The sequence below is a fragment of the Onychomys torridus genome, unplaced genomic scaffold (genome assembly GCF_903995425.1).
Source record: "Onychomys torridus unplaced genomic scaffold, mOncTor1.1, whole genome shotgun sequence".
In the NCBI taxonomy this organism is placed as follows: domain Eukaryota; kingdom Metazoa; phylum Chordata; class Mammalia; order Rodentia; family Cricetidae; genus Onychomys; species Onychomys torridus.
In genome coordinates, this window is record NW_023413379.1 from 129,796 (window position 1) to 145,784 (window position 15,989).

At 40.0% G+C, this 15,989-nt stretch overlaps 1 pseudogene; it reads left to right on the forward strand.

The window, feature by feature from the left end:
• The window catches only part of LOC118576273, a 77,897-nt pseudogene that overhangs the window by 11,901 nt on the left and 50,007 nt on the right, over positions 1–15,989 (forward strand).

Consider the following 15,989-nt stretch of genomic DNA (forward strand, 5'->3'; position numbering starts at 1 on the left):
TTTTGCACCCTGATAAACTTCTCTGCTGATGTAGCAATCCAAATCTGAGCAAATCAGGCCAAATTAGAATAAGCCCCAGTTAAGTGGGTAAAGTGATCCCAGATGGTTCTCTGCTCCCTCAGAGGGGAGAGAGGGACTGTAAAGCTGTATGTCTGTTTTGGGAGGGGAGTTTAAATACCCTGATTGAGGTGTCTTGTATATCTTTGGCGGAGTAGCCATGTTTGGTGGGACTTCCTTGGGAGTGGGCTCTGGCAGAGGGGTGGCAACCAACCAGAACATTCCAGAATCTTTGGGTCTATGGATGCCAGGGTGCCAAGAGCTGAGGTAGACCTTCCACCAGAATATTACATACATTTTGTGTGTAGGGGCACTGGTTCAAGTCTGGCTACTTCCTGTGGGCATGAAGTGACTGGAGAAGTTGGTGGACTCTCATTCAGGAGGTGTGAGTGGAGGAGCATCTGGTTAATTGTTATCTTGGAAACCTCGGGCATCTGTTTCTTGAGGGAGCAGAGAAAGCAAGTTGCTAGGAAAAAATAGATTATTAATATCTGTCCTAGTTGCACAAGGCATAAGAGCAGATAGGCCCTTCACTGGTCATTTTGGAAAACAGGAGGGTGGAGGATCCCAGCTATTGGACAGATCATGTATTCTGAATAGAAGACCGCTTGAACCTGGAGAGATTGTGCCAGCAGTGATGTCCCAGGAGCTTGCCAGCTGAGGAGTTGGTAAGGCTCACAGTATAAAGTCCTATCCATTGGGTCTGAAGAGAGTTAGGAGCTAGCCGTTGGAGGAGTGCTCTGTCCCCCAGGGAGCGTAGAGCAGGCTCAAGGAAAGTTGGGTGTGTTTGCGTTGTAACAGGGAGATAGCTGTCAGCATGTGGACAGAGAAGGGGCCTCAAAGGGAGAGGTAGTGGACGTACCTGGATACTGGGGGAGTTCAGGCTGGGAAGTTGTGATTGAGGATGAAGGGCCTTCTGTAAAGGAGCTCTAAAGGACTCCAGCCTGTAGAAGAGCTTGGGGTGGCCCAGAGGTGGGTAATGGCCATGTGGAGAAAGAAAGGCCAAGACAACCTGAGGTCAATGGGGAACTTAGTGAGCTGTTGTTTTATGAGTCCATTGGCCTCTCAACCATTCCTGAGGATTGTGTGAGGTAAGGAATATGGAGCTTTCAGGAAATGCTGAGAGCTTCTGACAGGAGCTCCATTACCCTGGAAGTGAAGGCTGGCCCGTCATCCATTTGTTTGACTGTGGCTGGGCAAATGTAGGAATGATGTGTTCCCATAGTACTTGGGCCCCCACATCTGCTGTTTCCCAGCCAAACCTTGCCCAATTGGTGTCCTCAAAGCTAGTGCAGAAGTTGATGTATCTAGAGATCAAGGGCATACAAATTGGAAAGGAAGAAATCAAAATTTTGCTATTTGCAGACAATATGATAGTATACATAAGTGACCACAAAAATTCCACCAGGGAACTCCTACAGCTGATAAACTCCTTTAGTATTGTGGCAGGATACAAGATTAACTGGAAAAAAATCAGTAGCTCTCCTATATACAAATGATAAATGGGCTGAGAAAGGAATCAGAGAAACATCACTATTTACAATAGGCACAAATAATATAAAATTCCTTGTGGTAACTCTAACTGAGAAAGTGAAAGACCTGTATGACAAGAACTTTTTAAGTCTCCGAAGAAAGAAATTAAAGAAGATATCAGAAAATGGAAAGACCTCCCAGGCTCATGTATAAATAGAACCAACATAATAAAAATGCCAATCTTACCAAAAGCAATCTACAGATTCAATGCAATTCCCATCAAAATCCCAACACTATTCTTCACAGACCTGGAAAGAACAATACTTAACTTCATGTGGAAAAACAAAAAACCCAGGATGGCTAAAACTGGTTATATTTTATTTGTGCTGAAATATGGCATTTTATTTGTTAATAAATAAAATTTGCCTGGAGTTCAGAGGACATAGCCAGCTGTAAACAAAAGTTGGCCAGTGATAGCACCTGCCCTTAATCCGATCACATGGCTAGCAGAGTCTCTGTGTGTTCACGGACACACTAGTGAACAACCAAGCTTGGTGACACACATCTTTAATCCCAGTACCAACCATAGAGACATGGAGTTCTGTATAGACAGGCAGTGACAAGGAAGTGAGGTAGCTGGGCTAAGAGCCAATGAGAGGGCAGAACAGCAAGGCAAGAGGCTGAGTAGACAGGGAGTATCTCTCTCTCTCTCTCTTGGGAAGCTACAACAGTGTGGTGACCTAAGGTTAACTGGTGACTCTCACTATTTCCCTGATTTCTATGGGTTTCACCCCTACATTTGGCTCTGTGTTTTTATTTAATAAGACTGTTTAGAAATATGTCTATATAAAGCAATCCTGTACAATAAAGCAACTTCTGGAGACATCACCATTCCTGACTTCAAGCTCTACTATAATGCTATCATAATAAAAGCAGCTTGGCATTGGCATAAAAACTGACATGCGGACCAATGGAATCAAATTGAAGACTCTGACATCAATCCACACACACCTATGAACACCTGATTTTTGACAAAGACAGCAAATTGTACAATGGAAAAAAAGAAAGCATCTTCAAGAAAATGGTGCTGGCCTAACTGGAAGTCAACAGGTAGGAAAGATTTATATCTATCACCATGCACAAAACTCAAGTCTATGTGGATCAAAGATCTCAACACAAATCCAGTAACATGAACTCTGGTAAAAGAGAAAGTAGGAAGTAGCCTTGAATGCATTGGCATAGGAGACCACTTTGTAATATAACACCAGTAGCACAGACACTGAGATCAACAATTAACAAATGGGACTTCTCCTAAAACTGAGAAGCTTCTGTAAAACAAAGGATACAGTAAATAAGACAAAACAACAGCCTACCACTCTGTAGGCTGTTGTTTTGTCTTAAGATCTTCACTAACACCACATATGACACAGTGCTGTTCTCCAAAATATATAAGGAACTCAAAAATGAGACATTAAAATACCAAACAATCCAATTAAAAAATGGACTATAGAACCAAAAAGAATTCTCAATAGAAGGCTCTCAAATGGCCAAAAGACATTTAAGGAGTTGCTCAACATCCTTACTCATCAGGGAAATACAAATCAAAATGACTCTGAGATACTATCTTACCCTTTTCAGAATGGCTAAGATAAAAAAAACACTGAAGACAGTTTATGTTGTTGGAGAGGATATGGAACAAGGGGAACACTCCTCCACTGTTGGTGGGAGTGCAAGCTGGTACAGCCACTTTGGAAATCAGTATGGTGACTTCTCAGAAAATTGGGAATCAATCTACTTCAAGACCCAGTTATACCACTCTTGAGCATATACCCAAGGAATGCTGAATCATACCACAAGGACACATGCTCAACTATGTTCATGGCATCATTCTTCATAATAGTCAGAACCTGGAAACAACATAGATGCCCCTCAACTGAAGAAAGCATAAAGAAAATGTGGTACATATATACAATGGAGTACTACTCAAAAAACAAGGACATCATGAAATTTGCAGGCAAATGGATGGAACTAGAGAATATCATCCTGAGTAAGGTAACTCAGACTCAGAAAGGCAAACATGGTATGTACTCACTCACAAGTGGATACTAGATGTAAAGCAAAGGATAATCAGACTATAACCCATAGCTCCAGAGAAGCTAGCTAACAAGGAGGACCCTAAGAGGAAGGCATGCATCAACCTGGAAAGGGGAAATAGATGAGATCTTCTGAGTAATCCTGAGGGTGAGGGGACACAAAAGAGGGCAGTGGAAGGAGTATGAGAACAGAAGAGAATCGGATGGTCAAGCTAGAACAGGACAGGGTGGGAGAGCTATAAAAGACATACCATAATAGAGGGAGATATTGTGGGGACAGATAGAAATCAGATGCTAGGAAAGTTCCCAGGGATCCACAAGAATGACCAAAGCTTAGACTATTAGCAATAGTGGAAGGCATTTGAATTTGCTTACCCCAGTAATTAGATCAGAGAATACTCTGTCATCATAGATCCTTCATCCAGTAACTGATGGAAGTAGATGCAGAGATCTACAATCAGACATCAGGCCAAGCTCTAGGAGTCCAATCAAAGAAAGAAAAGAGGGATTCTATGAGCAAGAGGCATCAAGATCATGATGGAAAAACCTACAGAGAAAGCCAAACCAAATTTGTGGGAACTCATGAACTTTAGACCAACAGCTGTGGAACCTGCATGGGACTGGACTAGGCCCTCTGCATAAGTGAGACAACTGCGTGGCTTGATCTGATTAAGAGGACCCTTGGCAGTAGGATCAGGATCCATCCCTGGTGCATGAACTGGCTTTTTGGAGCCCTCTACCTATAGTGGGACACCTTGCACAGCTTTGATGCAGTGGGAGGTGCTTGGACCTGCCTCAACTGAGTGTACCAGACTCTGCTAACTCTCCATGGGAGGCCTTATATTTTGGAGTAGGGAATGATGGATGGGTTGTGTGGGGAAGGCGTGGTGGGGATGGAAGGGGGAAAGAGAGGGGGATCTGTGGCTGGTTAGTAAAGTGGATAAAAATACCTTAATTTAAAAAAAAGGATAGCTACATCAGTTTGCTTCTTAAGTCCATTTGATGGGAAAGTCACTTCCCAGCCTTTCACTTTGAGGTAGTGTGCATTGATATTTTATTTGTGCTCTAACAAATAAAGCTTGCCTGGGGATCAGAGGACAAAGACAGCTGCAATATTGAACATAAAAGTCATGGGGTGACAAAATTTAACCCTAGCATTCATAAGGCAGAGATTCAGCTGAATCTCTGTGAGTTCAAGGCCACATTGGGAACAGAGCCAGGAATGGTGGTGGCACATGCCTGTAATCCCAGCAGTAGTTAACCACAAAGGTCTGAAGTCCTGTACAAAGCTGGGTTAAAAGATGAAGTGATGTAGCTGGGCTGAGAGAGGAAGTAACTCTCTTGGGCTGAGGATTTCCTCGCATTAAGAATTTATGGCTGGCTTGTTCTATTCCTCTGGTCTTTTAGCTTTCACCACAATATATGGCTCTTTTTTTTTATTAATAAGACTATTTAGCAATTTACCCTTTTACTCTGCTGAGTAGTACTCCATTGTGTATATGTACCATATTTTCTTTATCCATTCTTCAGTTGAAGGGCATCTAGGTTGTTTCCAGGTTCTGGCTATTACAAACAATGCTGATATAAACAAAGCTGAGCAAATGCCCTTGTGGTGTGATTGAGCATTCCTTGGATATATGCCCAAGAGTGCTACAGCTGGGTCTTGGGGGAGATGGATTCCCAATTTTCTAAGGAAGCGCCATATTGATTTCCAAAGTGGCTGTACAAGCTTGCGTTCCCACCAGCAGTGGAGGAGAGTTCCCCTTGCTCCACATCCTCTCTAGTATAAGCTGTCTTCTGTGTTTTAGATCGCAGCCACTCTGAAAGGTGTAAGGTGGTATCTCAGAGTTGTTTTTATTTGCATTTCCCGGATAATTAGAGATGTTGAGCAATTCTTTAAATGTCTTTCAGCCATTTGAACTTCCTCTGTGAAGAATTCTCTGTTTAGTTTTATACCCCATTTCTTAATTGGACTGTTGGGCATTTTGATGTCTAATTTCTTGACTTCTTTATATATTCTGAATATCAACCCTCTGTCAGATGTGGAGTTGGTGAAGACCTTTTCCCATTCTGTAGGATGTCACTTTGTCTTGTTGACCATGTCCTTTGCTCTACAAAAGCTCCTCAGTTTCAACAGGTCCCATTGATTGATTGTTTCTCTCAGTGTCTGTGCTATTGGTGTTATATTTAGAAAGTGCTCTCTGGAGCCAATGCATTCAAGAGTGCTTCCTACTTTCTCTTCTATCAGGTTCAGAGTAACTGGATTTATGTTGAGGTCTTTGATCCACTTGGACTTAAGTTTTGTGCATGGTGACAGATATGGATCTATTTGCAGCCTTCTACACGTTGACATCCAGATATGCCTGCACCATTTGTTGAAGATGCTTTCTTTTTTCCATTGTACATGTTTGGCATCTTTGTCAAAGATCATATGTCCATAGGTGTGCGGGTAAATGTCAGGGTCTTCAATTCGATTCCATTGGTCCACATGTTGGTTTTTATGCCAGTACCAAGCACTTTTTATTACAATAGCTCTATAGTAGAGCTTGAGGTCAGGGATCGTGATGCTTCCAGAGGTTGATTTATTGTACAGGATTCTTTTGGCTATCCTGGGTTTTTTGTTTTTCCATATGAAGTTGAGTATTATTCTTGCCAGGTCTGTCAAGGATTGTGTTGGTAATTTGATGGGGATTGTGTTGAATCTGTAGATTGCTTTTGGTAAGATCGCCATTTTTACTATGCTAATTCTGCCTATCCATGAGCATGGGAGATCTTTACATTTTCTGACATCTTCTTCAATTGCTTTTTTCAAGGACTTAAAGTTCTTGTCATAGAGGTCCTTCATATGCTTAGTTAGAGTAACCCCAAGGAATTTTATATCATTTGTGGCTATTGTAAAGGATGATGTGTCTCTGATTTCCTTCTCAGCCTGTTTCTCTACTGTATATGGGAGGGCTACTGATTTTTTTGAGTTCATCTTGTATCCTGCTATATTGCTGAATGTGTTTATTAGCTGTATCAGTTCCTTGGTTGAATTTTTGGTGTCACTTATGTATACTACCTTGTCATCTACAAATAGGGAGATCTTGACTTCTTCCTTTCCAATTTGTATCCCCTTAATCTCTTTATGTTGTCTTATAGCTCTGGCTAAAACTTCAAGTACTATATTGAATAAGTATGGGGAGAGGGGACAACATTGCCTTGTTCCTGATTTTAGTGGTATTGCTTTGAGTTTCTCTCCATTTAATTTGATGTTGGCTGTTGGCTTGCTGTAGATGCCTTTATTATGTTTAGGTATATTCCCTGTATTCCTGATCACTCCAAGACCTTTATCATGAAGGGGTGTTGGATTTCATCAAATGCCTTTTCTGCATCTAGTGAGATGATCATGTGGTTTTTTTTCTTTGAGTTAGTTTATATGGTGGATTACATTGACAGACTTTCCTATGTTGCTTACACTTACCTCCCTGGGATGAAGCTTACTTGATCATGGTGGATAATTGTTTTGATGTGTTCTTGGAGTCTGTTTGCCAGTATTTTATTGAGTATTTTTGCATCAATGTTCTTGATGGAGATCGGTCTGTAGTTCTTTCTTTGTTGCATCTTTGTTTGGTTTAGGAATCAGGGTAATTGTAGCCTCATAGAAGGAGTTTGGTAATATTCCTTCTGCTGCTTTTGTGTGGAACAATTTAAAGAGTATTGGTATTAAGTCTTTTCTCAAGATCTGTTAGAACTCTGCTGTGAATTGGTTGGGACACTTTTAATGACAGATTCTATTTCCTTAGGGGTTATTGGACTATCTAAATGGTTTATCTGGTCTTGATTTAACTTAGGTATGTGGTATCTATCCAGAAAATTATCCATTTCTTTTAGATGTTCCAGTTTTGTGGAGTAGAGGTTTTTGAAGTATGACCTGATGATTCTCTGGATTTCCTCATTGTCTGTTGTTATGTCCCCCTTTTCATTACTGATTTTGTTAATTTCGATGCTCTCTCTCTGTCTTTTGGTTAGTTTGGATAAGGGCTTGTCTATCTTGTTGATCTTCTCAAAGAACCAACTCTTTGTTTCATTAATCCTCTGTATTGTTCTCTTTATTTCTATTTTATTGATTTCAGCTCTGAATTTGATAATTTCCTGGTGTCTGTTCCTCCTGGGAGACTTTGCTTCTTCTTGTTCAAGGGCTTTCAGGTGTGCTGTCAAGTCACTAGCATGAGATTTCTCCAGCTTCTTTATGTGGGCATTTAGTGCTATGAATTTCCCTCTTAGCATTGCTTTCATAGTATCCCATAAGTCTGGGTATGTGGTGTCTTCATTTTCATTGATCTCTAGGAAGTCTTTAATTTCTTTCTTTATTTCTTCCTTAACCCATGGGTGATTCAGTTGAACATTATTCAGTTTCCATGATATTGTAGCATTTATGTAGTTTTATCTGTTGTTGAAATCTAACTTTAAACCTTGGTGGTCTGATAGAACACAGGAGGTAATTCCAATTGTTTTGTATCTGTTAAGATTTGCTTTGTGGCCAAGTATGTGGTCGATTTTAGAGAAGGTTCCATGGGGTGCTGAGAAGGTATATTCTTTTTTGTTTGGGTGGAATGTTCTGTAGATATTGATTAAGTCCATTTGAGCCATAATATCAGTTAAGACCAATATGTCTCTGTTAAGTTTCACTTTGGCCGATCTGTCCAGAGGTGAAAGTGGGGTGTTGAAGTCTCCCACAATTAATGTGTGGGGTTTTATATGTGATTTAAGCTTTAGTAATATTTACTTTACATATGTGTGTGCCCTTGTGTTTGGGGCATAAATGTTCAGAATTGAGACTTCATCTTGGTGGATCTTTCCTGTGATGAGTATGTAATATCCTTCATGATCTCTTTTGATTGATTTTAGTTTGAAGTCTATTTTGCTGGATATTAAGATGGCTACACCAGCTTGCTTCTTAAGACCATTTGATTGGAAAGTCTTTTCCCAGCCTTTTATTCTTAGGAGGTGTCTGTCTTTGAATTTGAGGTATGTTTCTTGTATGCAGTAGAAAGATGGGTCCTGGTTTTGTATCCATTCTGTTAGTCTGTGTCTTTTTATAGGTGAATTAGGTCCATTGATATTAAGGGATATTAATGACCAGTGATTGTTTGTTTCTGATATTATTTTTATTATTTGGTGGTAGTGTGTGTGTACTTCTCTTCTTTGGGGTTTACTGCTGTGGTGTTATCTATTGCCTGTGTTTTCATGGGTGTATCTGCCTTCCTTAGGTTGGAATTTTCATTCTAGTGCTTTCTGTAGGGCTGGGTTTGTGGATAAGTATTGTTTAAATCTGGTTTTGTCTTAGAAGGTTTTGTTCACTCCATCTATGATGATTGAGAGTTTTGCTGGGTATATTAGTCTAGGCTGGCATCCTTGGTGTCTTAATGTCTGCATTGTATCTGTTCAGATCCTTCTGGCTTTCAAAGTCTCCATTGAGCAATCAGGTGTTATTCTGATGGGTTTGCCTTTATAAGTCACTTGGCCTTTTTCCTTTGCTGCCCTTAATATTCTTTCTTTATTCTGTACATTTAGTTGTTTAATTATTACGTGGTGAGGGGACTTTTATTGGGGGTCTTGTCTTTTTGGTGTTCTATAGGCTTCTTATATCTTCATAGGAATTTTGTTCTTTAAGGTGGGAAAGTTTTCTTCTATGATCTTGTTAAATATATTTTCTGTGCCTTTGAGTTGGTATTCTTCTCCTTCCTCTATCCCTATTATTGTTAGGTTTGGTCTTTTCATGGTGTCCCAAATTTCTTGCACATTTTGGGTCATGACTTTGCTGGTTTTAGTATTTTCTTTGACTGATGAATCTACTTCTTCTACAGTATCTTCAACACCAGAGATCCTCTCTTCCATCTCTTGCTTTCTGTTGATTATACTTGCATCTGAATTTCCTGTTTGTTTACTCGGATTTTCTATTTCCAGCATTCCCTCTGCTAGTGTCTTCTTCATTTTTCTATTTCCCTCTTCATGTCTTGGACTGTTTCCCTTGTTTTTTCATGATTTTCTTTCAAGGCCTTATTGTTTTCTTCTGCTTTAATTATCCTTTCCTCTAGTTTTTTATAAAATTCTTCCCATTTTTTTGTTTGTCTGTTCTTCCACTTTATTTTTGATTTCTTCTATATAAGGCTCTACCCTCTTCATGATGTTACTTATAAGGTTGTTTTCTTCTTCTTCTTCTTCTTCTTCTTCTTCTTCTTCTTCTTCTTCTTCTTCTTCTTCTTATTCTTATTCTTATTCTTATTCTTATTCTTATTCTTATTCTTATTCTTATTCTTCCATACCATGATGTTGAGGTTTAGCTGTTGGAGAAGGGCTAGGTTCTAGTGATGCTGTATTGCTCTTTATTTTGTTGTGTGTACTTCTGCCTTGGCATCTGCCCATCTCCTTGTGGGTTCCTTCTTGGTCTTATCAGTGTACTTGTTCCAGAGATGGCTGACAGATTTAGGGAGCCTCTCTCTGGTCCAGATAGAAGCTCTGGGCCAGATGGGAGCTCTGGTCCAAATGAGAGTGCTGGCCAGATAGGAGCTGGGGGGCTGGACTCTGAGTCTCAGGAAGTCACTGGGTTCTCAGTATCTTGTCCAGATGGGAGCTCCTCTTGTCCAGATGGGATTTCTGGGACAGGATGGAAGCTCTGGTCCAGATGGGAGTTCTGGGGTGGATGGGAGCTGGGGTCTCTTTGTTCCATATGGGAGTTCCAGGGCAGGATGGAATGCTGGACACTGGTCTCTATGTCTCTGGAAGTGGCTGGGTTCTCCAGCATATGGGTGTGGGGGCAAGGCGTTTAGGTTCTAGTGTCCACTGGAGGGTCTCTTTTCTCTGGATGGGAGTTCTGTGGTGGATGGGAGCTGGGGGCTGGTCTCTGAGTCTCAGGAAGTGGCTGGTGTCTCGGGCCAATGGTTGTGGGGGCAGGGTGTGGAGACTGCAGGGTCTGCCTACAGTCTTGGAAAAGGGGAGCCTTCCCAGAGGGCCTGCCAATTGGCTGAAAACTGGGGCCACGTTGGGCAGGTCTTCCCAGGGTGGTGCCCAGGGGTGGGACCCAGGGGCTGTTTCCTCTCTGACTATCACCCCAGGTACTCACCTCTGGTCCAGATGGGAGTTCCAGGGCAGATGGGATCTGGGGGCTGGTCTCTGAGTTTCAGGAAGTGGCTGTGGTCTTGGGCAAATAGGTGTGGGTGCAGGATATGGAGACTGCAGGGTTTGCCTGCAGTCTTAGAAAAGGGGAGCCTTCCCACGGGGCCTGCTGATTGGCCATAAACTGGAATATTTTTTGTTTGATCTTTTTTTATCATTAAAAGGGTTGGTTAATATGAGTGCCAAGATAAAGTTCTAGAAAAACTTGTTAAAACAGATCATAAATATATTCAGACCCAGATGGAAGAACTTAAAGGTGAAGCTATCTCAGCATTCCATTATATGTTTACAGAGAAAGAGCTTAAGGCTTTCAAACAGCCAAACTCAATCTATCCAGTAAACTTATAGGAACTGCCAAATGTTCAAGGCTGTGTAAATATTAGACTGGAGTCCAGTGCAAATATTAGATTTGAGGAAATTCAAGGAAGCTATAGTCTCAAATGTTATGCATTCTCTGTTTGTAAAGCAAATGTTAAACTCATGGTCAACATGTAATATAATTATCCCTCAAGACTGTATTTGGTTGCAGCTGTCCTAGAGGCTGTAACCCAGTTACAATGGAGGACCTGGTGAGAAGATGTGGCTAAAACTGGCACAGCCATAGCTGAATGGAATGGCAGAAGTCATAAAGCCACCACAGCTTCTTAACAAAGATCCAGCAAAGCTGAGCCACATGATGACTGTTATGCCACCTTTGATTTTCACCCCCACCTGTTGCATATTTGGGGCACTTTTAATATTTGTACAATTTGGGGATATTGGATTGATGGAAAAATTCCTTATGAATCATTTATGCCTTCTCCCAGGAATGCTGCTTCAAAGCTTCCCCAGGAAGGTCCTGGACATACTCCCCCCTCCCCGCTTTGAGAGACATATTCTTATGTACTTGAAGGTCTCACTTATGCCTTGGAGGTTGTGACACATAAAGAAGCCAAAGGTCTCTTCATGGGGAAATGAGACATTCTTGAAACATCTGTCCCTGTACTTACACTGGAACAAGATATTCAAATCAAAGTAAATTCAAAAAGGTCAACAAGATTTGGTGAGCTAGAGGAGTTGACCACAGTTCATATTACAAGATTCTTCCCACTGTACACTTAGACAATTATGTGGCATACAACTCTGCCCCAGAGACACGTTGATGAGTAAAGTATGGAACAGAAAGATGATGAAAGTATAAGGTGGCAGGACCTCCCTCTCTTAAAAGTTAGAGCCTCTATAATGTTTTATGACCAAGGAACAACAGAATGCCAGCATTAGACATATGGACAAATTCTATAAATATATAAAATATAAACATTGGATAATGCCAGAATTTGAATGAAAACTCTAGCAGCTTTAGCCTGAGGATTTTTCCTGGACTCTCTGACCACTAAGACTTAGAAATACACTGCTTGAGGCATGTCAAAATGCCCAGGGTGACTTGAAGATATTATTTTTGTCAAGTGCCCTTGAAGCAACCAAAGCTACCAGTCTGAGAACAGGCTGTCATATGTCTCTAGATTCTTAAAATTGTGTTATAGGGTTAATGAGTAAGAATGATAGCTCTATTACTAATGATGTCAAAACTTGAGGGGAAAATGATTGGAAATGATAACTCTGTTTTACAATAGTTTATTAATGATGACTAAAATATGAGCAAAAGGAAGTGAAACACATGTCCAAAAACAAAAATAATATGATGTATGTTTTGGAACATAATGAATTTATCCCCATTTACTAAATTCTGTATAAATAAAGCCTGTGAGAGATAGTTTGTTAGAGTAGGACAAGCCTTATTAAGATGTGCTTACTCTCTGTCCATCTCTCCTAAAACAAAATTAAGAAGTGTCTTTTGTCTTATTCCTCCATTGCAAACTAAGAAGTATTCCATATCTGATCCCTCTGTCACCACTCTTGCATCCACCTATCTTCAGACCATGCCCTCATCTGGAGCTGGATTTTGGCATAAAACCACAGGACAACAATGTAGAGCTAGAGGTATGGAAATTTCCCAAGATTAACTTCTTGGAGAAGGTGATTATGCTGATATACAAAGACAATCTTTATATGATTACCATACCCTAATTTTAAGCCACTTGGTAACCTTAAATGCTTGAGACAGAATTGAAGAAGAAAGGTAGAAAATTGAGTCATTTAAAAAAGTTATACAGGGCCCAAAAGAAACCTTCACAGATTTCTTACAAAGGCTGTCTTCAGCAGTCAATAGAATGATACCAAATTCAGAAGCTAGACAAATAATAATAAAATCTCTGGCTTTTGAAAATGCTAGTGCACAATGCAGAAGGGTAATTATGCCATTAAAGGCAAGGTCAGTAGACTTGGAAGAATGGATCTGAGATACAATGAATATTGAATCGCATGACCATGATGATACTTGGATAGGAGAGGGGATTTCCAGAGGTTTGAAAAAATAGTAATGTCAGAAGTTTCAAATGTGATTAATGATCACCTAAAAAGGGAATGTAAATATGGCATTCCAAGACATAATGTTTTCTCAAGGAATAATCCCAACAGAAGGTGTGTGTGACAATTGGACCAATGAATGTACATCAAGAAGGAACAAAGTTATCCTTTGCCTTTGGCATCAGGAAACATCCTAACAGGCCTCTTGCAGGCCGTCATGACAAATTCTGTTCAGTCCTTTCCTGTCATCTTATAAGAAACACTTTACCAGAAGAATTAAAAAACCTAATGCCTATTATAAAAAACCATACTGCTCTGGATGATAGAACAGCCTTAGACAATAAAACAATTAAAGAAAAATTATGAATCAAAATTGATAAAGATTTTATTTAGAACCTCCCCAAAGTTAGAGTTGGAAAAGTATTTTTGTTTTTGCCTTTCATGTGAATGAAGGCTAAGGAATTTGAAGAACAATGGACAAATGAGACATCTGAAGAAAAAGGACAAATCACCCAGAAGAAATGTCTCAAGAAAAAGAGTAAACTGACCTATTGGTATATCACATATCTAACAGGATAAAATTTCATGTCTTCCTAAACGTTTGTTTCTGCTGTTCTCTCCTTACACACAATGTAGCTGTAAGTTTTCCTGTGTCCTGCTTGTGGTCAGGACAATTCTCTCTCACCTGCTGGTCCTGCAGCCTCTCAAACACACAAAAAATGCACATAGGCTAACATTATTTTTAAACTATGCCCATGGCAGACTTTTTGCTATCTAGTTCTTGTATCTTAATTTAACCTATTTCTATAAATCTATATTTTGCCAGGTGGCTTGTGGCTTACCAATAATTTTATACCTTGCTTCTCTTGGCAGTGCCTGGCAGCCTCTGCTCTGCTCTGTCTTTCTTCTTCCTCTCTATCTGTTTGGATTGTCTGCCTACTTCTAAGCTGCCTTGCCATAGGCCAAACATCTTTATTTATCAACCAATCAGATCAACATATTCTCGTAGCATACAGAAAGACATTTCCCCACCACTTCCCCTTTTCTTTCTAAACAAAAGGAAGGTTTTAACTTTAACCTAGTATAATTACATATATCAAGCAAGAATTACAGTTATAATATATAGTCTATTTGTATTGGCAAAATTAAAGAAAATATTCTATCTATCCTGTATTTATGAGTCTAATGTTTCCTCACTGTTGGGCATTGATCCTCATAGACCTAAAAAAGCTTAAAGATTCTGACTGCACTGAAACAAAGCCATACTAGGCTTCCTAGTCTCACACTCTCATACCAGCAGCAACACATACTTGTCTCCCAACAGCTGCCTACAAGATGGAGCTGGCCACCAGCCACCATGAGCTAAGTGTCATGGCTATGGATTTTCATCACAGTATACAGAGGCATCTGCAAGCCATGCAGCATGGTGCGTAATGGATATAGATTTTTCTAGTACAGACAAAAAAAAGATGTTTCTGGGCTCTATGATGCTAGATAAAAGCATGGACACACTGCTTCCCAGAGTCTGTGGTGAGCATCGTTCCTAAAGCTGGCTATAAACATAGTCCCACCATGTTGGGAAGCTGAGGTGGGCAGAGCCAGCAGCCAAAGCTGCCATTTCAATCCCTTCTACAGTTTAAAGCAATAGATTCACAATATGTCAGATTCTGGTCAAATAAACCTCTAAATGGTTTATGGTGTGTGTAAAAATGAACATAGGATTGGGAGAGAGAGGAAAAGCAATATAGACAGTTACATAAAGAGATAGTTTTTAAAAATAAAGTCTTATTCTTTTTTTCAGAGCTGTGGACCAAACCCAGAGCCTTGTACTTGCTAGGCAAGTACTCTATCACTGAGCAAAATCCCCATCCCCTAAACATAAAGTCTTTAAAGAGACAGTAAAGGTAATATAAAAAAATAAGCCATGTAAAGATGGCTATTACACAGAGAATCTGGATTGTGTTTTGTGTGTGTGTGTGTGTGTGTGTGTCTGTGTGTGTGTGTGTGTGTGTGTGTGTGTGTGTGTGTGTGTGTGCGTGTGTGTGATTTTAAATTGCAGAAAGACATTTGATTGTAAAAGGTACTTGGTTAAATCAATACATAGATTTTAAAGATATCTTGATTTTAAAATCTATTTCTAAGGATATGTTGCTTTGGAAAAGAGGTTCTTCTTTTTTTTTTTTCACAGAAGATGAGAACCTATGGATTGCTTCCAGGCTAATATGGGCTGACCAGTCAAGACCTACTAAAAGGTCTCTGATGACACTATGGCCCAGATGATTGAACCTTCAGAATGGTTCCAAGGCAACTGGCTCAGACAGTGCAGCCTCACAGACTATTCCAGTCAGGACTTGACCATAATTCTTAATTTTCTCAGGATCCACATAAGAATACAGCACCCTTTAGCAGCAGGCAGTAGCCTAGAATACTATGCCCACATTCCCAAAATATGGATTATGGATGTATGTCTTTCTTTAGGTTGTTGGTTACAAATTGTTATTGGTCATAGTCAATCTCTTCCTAAAAGAAGAAATAGGACTAGGATATCGATATGATAGGATGTAGATTATTGAACCTACTTTTAAAGAGCCTACATATTTTCACAGCATACAGAAAGATATTCCCCCATCAACATAACACACATGGTGTTTATGTAGTCACAGTTCAATTAAAATTAAATCTGGCTTTGGAGTTAGAGTGTGGCTCTTTCCTTCTCTAAAGCAAGCACTCTTGTTAAAAGGAAAATCCAAAATCTCTATATCATGTCAGAAGAGCTATCTGATAAGGGACAGAAAACCAAAA